We start from the raw sequence: 8,187 nt of genomic DNA on the forward strand, positions 1-8,187 counted from the left end.
TCCAACTCGATTCGATCCGAAGTGTAAATTCGGGACCGAGTCTGGGACACAGGACCCGAATTGATCCGACATACAGTTGGCCTACCCCAAACTGAGTCCAACTTGGTCAAGGGAACTGAGTCGGATCATATTGGATATTATTCGGTTCGACTTTTTAAACGGTGAAAATCATTATCCTCGCTGCTATATTCGGTGTGGTCCATTTGAGCTTTAGATATATTCGGTTTTTTTTTTTTCCAAATACTCTAAAATGATCACGAAAAATAGATAAACGGTATGGATATAATAAATACTTCATTGTGGGGCCCATGCGATGCTAATCTCAATTGAAATGAGCGGAAACGGATTGGCTACTCCCCCTGCCACTCGCCCGGTGGCTGTGGTCGGTGCTCTGTGGGACCCACCATGATGTTTGTTCTTAATCTATTCAATTCATCCATTTTTAAAGAACATTTTAGCACTTGACCCAAAATATGAGAGAGATATAAATCTCAGGTGGACCACACCACAGGAAAACAATAGTGATTGGATATCCACAATTAAAATCCTCCTGAGGCCCAATGTACTGTTTATTTGAAATCCAATCTGTTGATTAGGTCATAAACATCCAGATGAATGGAAAAGATAAAGAATAGATTGATCCAAAACTTTTATGGCACCCAAAATTTTTTTAATGGTTAACGCTCATTCAACGTTGTTTCCTGTAATATGTTCCACTTGAGATTTGGATAAACCTCAATTTTTGTCTGTCACCATAAAATGACCTAGAAAAATAGATGGACGGCATGGATGAAACACATTACATCATTTTGGGGCCCACAGACCACCGACCACTCCGTTCCCATTTGAGCCGTTCGTACAACTCGAAGCTCGAGGCGGTATAGCGAGGCAGCTGCGTTGCATGCTGTACACGGCATGCAATGTGCCGTGCACGAAACCTGTATTGCTGCTGCGTTTATGTTAGCAACTTATCATGGGACATCTGTTATATCCAAACCGTCCATCCATTTGGCGAGCTTGTTTTAAGGCATGAGATGAAAAATAAGGTAGATCTAACTATTAGGTGGACCACAATGAAAAAAGCAGTGGGGATTGAACGTCTACCATTGAAAGCCTTTTTGGGATCACACCTCACATAAGTTTTGGATCAATTTGAAATTTGTTTTGCCTCTTAATTCAGGTCTTTATGACCTTATGAACAGATTGGATGGAAAATAAACGTTATGGTGGGCCCTACGAATTGTTTAGCAGTGAAAATCATTATCTCTGCTGCTATTTGTAGTGTGGTCCACATGATATTTGGATATAATTCATTTTTTGGATAATGTTCTAAAATGATCTCTAAAAACAGATGAACGGTCTAGATATAATAAATACATCACTATGGGGCCCATATAACTTTGATCTCCTTTAAACCGTTCGTATAACTCAGAGCTCGAGGGAGCGTCAGTGCTCGTCTTCGCACGACACTCACCTCCGCTGTAACTTATAGCCTACATGGCTACATCAACTATCCTATGCTATATAGCTGTGTATGGTAATGGTACTCCAGCAAACCTCTTCTTATCCTACTAAGTAAACTCTATTGGGGCCCATCGTGAATGCATATGGTTTATCCACACCGTCCATTCGATTTTCCAGATCATTTCAGTGGTTGAATCCAAAATTGATGCATATCCAAAGCTCTAAGTGTACCATACCACTGGAAAAAGTAAAATTACTGATAAGAACCACCTGAATCAGGTCGGATAGGGTCGGTCCAGATCCATTCAGATCGGGTTTTCAGATCGGATCGGTCCGGATTGACCACAACTCGATTTCAATCCGAAAAAACATCGGATTTGCATGGCCCTACCCGATCCGCACCGATCCAGGCCGTCAGTTCGGTTCTGATCGGGTCAGATCCATTGGATCAGACCTGATATGCCCAGCTCTATTGCCATTCCTACTACGAGAAGATGAGAAAAGCTCTCTGCAAAAATGCCCAGTGAGTTCTCTCTCTCTCTCAACGAGATACACGCGCATTATCTACTCGCGAAAGTGGTCATTTGATCTCCCCATCTCTGTGCAGAGCCCATATTGATGATGTGTTGTATATCCATGCCGTTCATCCGTTTCTATATCCTATTTTATAATATCATTAAAATTTTTTTAAGTAGATAAAAATCTCAGGTGGATCACACCACAGAAAACAGTGGTGATTAAGTGCTTCACCATTAAAATTTTCAAAGCCCCCATGAGAAGTTTTTCATAATGTTTATTTTCCATCCAAACGGTTGATAATGTCAAGAAGATCTGGATAAAGGGAAAATACAAAGATCAGATTGATTGAAAACTTTTGTAACGCATAAAACGTTTTTAAATATCATTCATTACTATTTCTAGTGGTACGGTCCAGTTGAGATTTATATCTGCATAAGGTTTGGGATGACGTCCTAAAATAAAATGTAAAAACAGATGGACTGCGTAGATATATTTAGGGCGTGTTTGGCCGGACCGATTCCATGGGATTTGGTGGGATGGAATGGTTTTTAAGGTAATGATGGTGGTGTCAGTGTTTGTCTGTTGATCCCATGGGTTTGGGATAGTCCATGAAATATCCCACAGGATGTTTGGGTGGTCACAAATGGATGGGTTTGCATCTCCACTGCTTCTCATGGTGTGCCCCACTCACTCACTGCTTTATAGCTGCCTCAAAACAACTTCATGGCTAAATGAAGGCAGGCGAAAATGATAGAGTAGATATCTCATTGATATCTTGGTGGGCCCCTACATGGGGTGAAAACTTATATCTCGGGATTGGCAGCATCCGGGGCTGTTTACGAGGGTGTGTGGAATGGTTTTTATCCCGCCGTCCCGAACAGAAAATGAGATGGGATGTCAACAGTATAACCCATGGGATCCGTCTTAATCCCATATCCAGCGCCCGGCCAAACACGCCCCAAATATAAATTAGGGTAGGCCCCACACGGTTAGGGTAACACTCTCCCGTCCCCTTGAATGCATAGGTTAGCGAATACCCTTTATTTTCACTCGTTTTGAAAAGTTTGAAGAGGCTTGCATGACATCACGTGGTCATGCCGGGGCAGAACTATTCGCTGACGTGGATAGAAGACTTTATGTGGACGTGATCCACCCGTTCATCAGGTACGCCACCCTATGTTTTGAACCCGCGAAATAAAAACAGGCACAATCCAAAGTTAGGTAGGCTATATCAAGAGGGACAGCTGAGATTGAAAGTCGCGGCCATGAAAATCGTTCAAACAGTGCGTGGAGTGCACGGTAGTGTGTCTATGCCATCCCATACACTCACCTGATGTACTAAAACAGGAGAATGGATAAGCTTTAAAAATAAACAAATAAATAAATAAAGAATTTCAAGACTCAGGCACGTGAATTTAGGCATGATTTAAGGATGGTTTTAACAACGTACCTATGGTGTGGCCAACATAAGTCTTGGATTGGAAGGATTTTTAGGATTTATGGTGAAAATTTGATGACACACTTGATGGACGGGGTGGATATGAAGCACGTTCTCCTCCATGTACTGCATGGATATTTGCAGGGCCATCACTGATGGGCATGAAGGGCCAGTAGGTTGGACGGCTTGTATCTCACGCACATGAAAGGTCAGAGGTTTCCTGCTGGGTGTACAGTAACTTGGGAGTGGGAGTTGTTTAAATTCACTTACATACCGTTGAAACTCAAAATAATAGTAACTGAACCCCACACTTAAAATAATAATAATAATAATAATAATAAAAAATTAAAAAATAAAAAATAAAAAATCCCAAGAGATGAGGCACAAAGATGCATGGCTGTACATGAGACCGTCAAACAGCTTTTTAATTTTTTATTCTTTTCGTCACAAGGTTTTCCGGTCTCTTCCACTCTTCCACTCCAAAAGGAATTACTTACTAAAGAACCCTACAGAAATACACTCTAATATCAAGTGGGGCCCGCATCTGTGTATGGTATCAAAGTCTTCCATAAGGGTCTCCCAACCATGATTCAGGATGCCCAAACATTAGATCAATGCAGCCATCACGTTGGCCCACGTGAATTTGTGAATTTGGAAGCTCTCAGGGCGATACATTGTTTTCTATGGGGTGGCCCACTTAATAATTTTGTCGGCCTATTATTATTATTATTATTATTATTATTATTATTATTATTATTATTATTATAAATCCCATATCATCATCTTCTTGGTAGGGCTTACTTTTTACTAAGGTTGAATCATATAAAATCAACATGGTTTACATCCCCTGAGAAGACAATGGACAACACTTTGTTGATGCTGAAATATGATCGATCTTTATTAGCCCAACTTCCACCTGCAATTTAATAGTGGACAAGAAAAGTCCTGCTTCACCTCATGCACGCAGCTAAGTAACTGCAATTTAATGGAGGTACAAGAGAGTATACTGGGGATGTCGGTTAAGACCGAGGATCCTCTGATGCTTAACTCAAGCGTATCGACTCACAGTATGCGTGGTAGAATTGTGTATATCTTTACCCATGACATGGGTAGAGCTGGGCATCGGACCGAGTCAGATCGAATTGGGTCCAACTCGGTTTGGTCCGAAAACTAGACAGCCTAATCCAAACCTGATCCGATTTGGGGCCGAGTCCGGAACGGCTAACCTGAACCGATCCGACACGCAATTGACCTAACCCGAACCGAGTCCGACTCGGTCAGGGAAACCGAGTCGGATCGGGTTGGGTAGGATTCAGATCTTTTTAACAGTGAAAATCATTATCCTCACTACTATTTTCAGTGTGGTCCATTTGAGCTTTAGATATGATTCAAATTTTTTCCTAATACCTAAAATAATCACCAAAAAATGGATAAACAGTGTGGATATAATAAATACATCATTGTGGGGCCCATGTAACATTGATCTTATTTGAGCCGTTCGTACAACTCGGAGCTCGAGGCGCTAGCTGCGTTGATGTGTAGTAGCTGTAACGTGCTGTGCACGAAAGAGCTGCCATTGACGTCGGCAAGTTCTGTGGGTCCGATCATAGGGTATGTGTTATATCCAAACCATCCATCCATTTGGCGAGCTCGTTTTAAGGCTTGAGACGAAAAATAAGATAGATCTAACTATAAAGTGGACCACACTGAAAAAAGTAGTGGGGATTGAACGTCTACCATTCAAACCCTTTTTGGGGTCACAGTCTCATAGAATTTTGGGATTAATTTGAAATTTGTTTTGCCTCTTAATTTATGTTTTTGTGACCTTATGAACAGATTGGATGGAAAATAAACGTTATGGTGGGCCCTACAAATTGTTTGACAATGAAAATCATTCTCAACTGCTATTTATGGTGTGGTCCAGATAATCTTTGAATATGATTCATTTTTTGGACAATGCTCTACAAAGATCTTTATAAATATATGAACGATGTAGATATAATAAATACATCACTATGGGCCCATATAACTTTGATCACCTTTGAACCATTCATACAAATTAGAGCTCGAGGAGCGTCAGTGCTCGTCTTGGCACGACACGTTCTTATAGCTACAAAAGCCTACAAAGGCTATATAGCTGTGTATGGTACACTAGGGAATCCTTTCTTATTATACACATTAAACTCTATTGAGGCCCACCGTGAATGCACGTGATTTATCCATGCCGTCCATTCATTTTTACAGATCGTTTTTGTCGTTGAACCCAAAATTGATGCATATCCAAAGCTCAAGTGGACCATATCACAGGAAAAACTAAAATCATTGATAAGAACCACTTCGAATAGGGTCGGTCCGGATCCATTCGGATTGGGTTTTCAGATCGGGTCGGTCCGGACTGACCACGACCCGATCTGGATCCGAAAAATATCGGATCTGAATGGCTATACCCGATCCGCACCGATCTAGGCCGTCAGTTCGGTTCGGAACGGGTCAGATCGGGTCTGATCGGGTCGGACCCACTGGATCGAGCTTGATATGCCCAACTCTAAACATGAGTGTATTTATAGGCTTTCTAGGCGGTCTATGTATCTAAGTTGATTTGAAGAGCCTGTATTGGAGGCGGACTCTAATTCCAAGAATATATTTGACTTTACTTCGATCAATAAGATTTTTGACGAAGATCTCATGAGGTAATCCCATCTGTATATGGACATGATTTTTCTTTCTATTCTAAGGCTGAGGTCGGCATCCAAGGTCGAGGATGGTACCCGAGGCCAAGGTCAGTATCTGAGGCTGACCTCCGAGGTCGAGGTCTATGATGGTCGAGGTTGTCCCTTGAGGCTAAGTTCAGTATCCGAGGTACTTGAGGTCGAGTTAATTCTCCGCCCTTTTATGAGGTTTCCTATGATCCTTTTGTTTTATTATTGGTCCTCAGGTCAGTCCAATTTTACCTATAACACACTTAATAATAATATAAAAAAAATAAAAATAAAAATAAAAATAAAAATAAAAAACAACAACAACATATGGGTTCACTTCTTGCCTGCATGAAGTATGCTTTATACTGTTGTATGTGTACTATAGTGTGGAAGCATCTGCAAGGGTCGCCCAACCTTGAAAGTGGCATGCTAAAAAAATCAAAACAATTCCAACCATCATGTGGACTATGACCCAAACCATAGAGATTGGCTGAGATTGGTGGGGGAAATAGAGATCATAAATTGGCTTGTGAAATAGAGATTTGCTTGTAAAATAAACTTATTTTAGAAACACTATGAGTTGGGTCCACTGCCATGTGTTTTGTATATATAGGGTGAACCTAACCAAGAGCTGTCCAATATAGAAAGTAGCACTGGAAAAAAATTAGACTAATGCAACCGTCATTGTGGGGATCGCTTGAGATGTGGGCCACCACACTAAATTTGGAGGTATTTGGATAGTTCTCTTAGTGCTTCGATAGTGCACCCATGTGATGATTATATATTAATGTAGAGTGGGTCATGAACACTTTCATAGTCAAGATGGATCAGAAAAGGCTCGGTCGACGACAAAATCGATCGGACCGTCAGAACTTAAAAACAGACGTATCTCACAAACCGGAATGAGCTATCGAATGTAACATATATCATTTTGGGGTAGGAGGAGCTACTTTAGCCACCAAACCCCTTTACACTGGGTTTCACATGCTGAATTTATGAAATACCATTAGATCGATGGTTGAATTCCTGTTTTATTTTCGTTTTTACTATTTATAGTAAGTTTTAGTTTGAGTATAACTCTTGATCCATTGGGCGGAGTTGCACACAACATGAAAAGTGCTTAGAATAATTAGGAGAATAGCATGGTTGAGCCAAATAGGACACTTATTATTTTTGGCCAAAAACCATGAGGTCTAGTGGAAATCATGACCATCAGTCTCTAAATAGTAAGTTTACTATTTATAGTAAGTCACAATTTCTAGAAGTTTTAGTTATAGTATGAGTTCAAAAATTCTTCATATGATTTATGTTATTATTTAAGAGCTTGTAATCTTGTTTTTCACAATCAATTAATTTATCATGAATATTCTAAAATTATTCTATTATCTTATTTTTCCTCATGGATTCGAGACATCTCCATGAAGAGTCTAGAGAAGTTTCGTGGATTCAGAATAGTTATCCCCCCATTGAGGAAGACAGTGCTCGAATTCACGTCCTTCCGTGCATCATATATATACTTGTTTATTATTATTATTATTATTATTATTTTAAAGATGGTGGGCCACACCATTAGCAAACGAAAAACAACTCAAAAGAAAAGAAAAGAAAAAAAAATTTCTCCATTGGAAGGGCAGGTCACATCATGGTTGGCTTGGCCTAATTTTGGGGGTGTCCAAATTTCACAAGGGAGCCACCCTTGTGGGATGACATTAAAAACATCAGGGAGGGTCTACAGTTCAAAAACTTGGAAAACTGGATTTATGCTCAACTGAGTCTCGTTGACTAGAAAGACTGAGATGAGTGTTTACTTGACTCAGCCTGTCCTGACCTGACTGTATCTGATAGCTAATTTAAATATTTTTATTTATAAATGTTTCATATATATGATGAAATATAAATGACTTGCACAATTTTAAAATAGCGACTTGCGTTCAAAGCCCGCTTCTTGCCTTCTTGATCACTCAGCTCAAAACCTGAACGACTTTGGCCCACCTAATGAATGGACCATCCTTCATTTATGGGCCAGGCCATCATCCTTCTGATCCTTCACACGTGTGCCACACGATA

This window comes from Magnolia sinica, chromosome 16, assembly GCF_029962835.1.
Source record: "Magnolia sinica isolate HGM2019 chromosome 16, MsV1, whole genome shotgun sequence".
Taxonomy (NCBI): domain Eukaryota; kingdom Viridiplantae; phylum Streptophyta; class Magnoliopsida; order Magnoliales; family Magnoliaceae; genus Magnolia; species Magnolia sinica.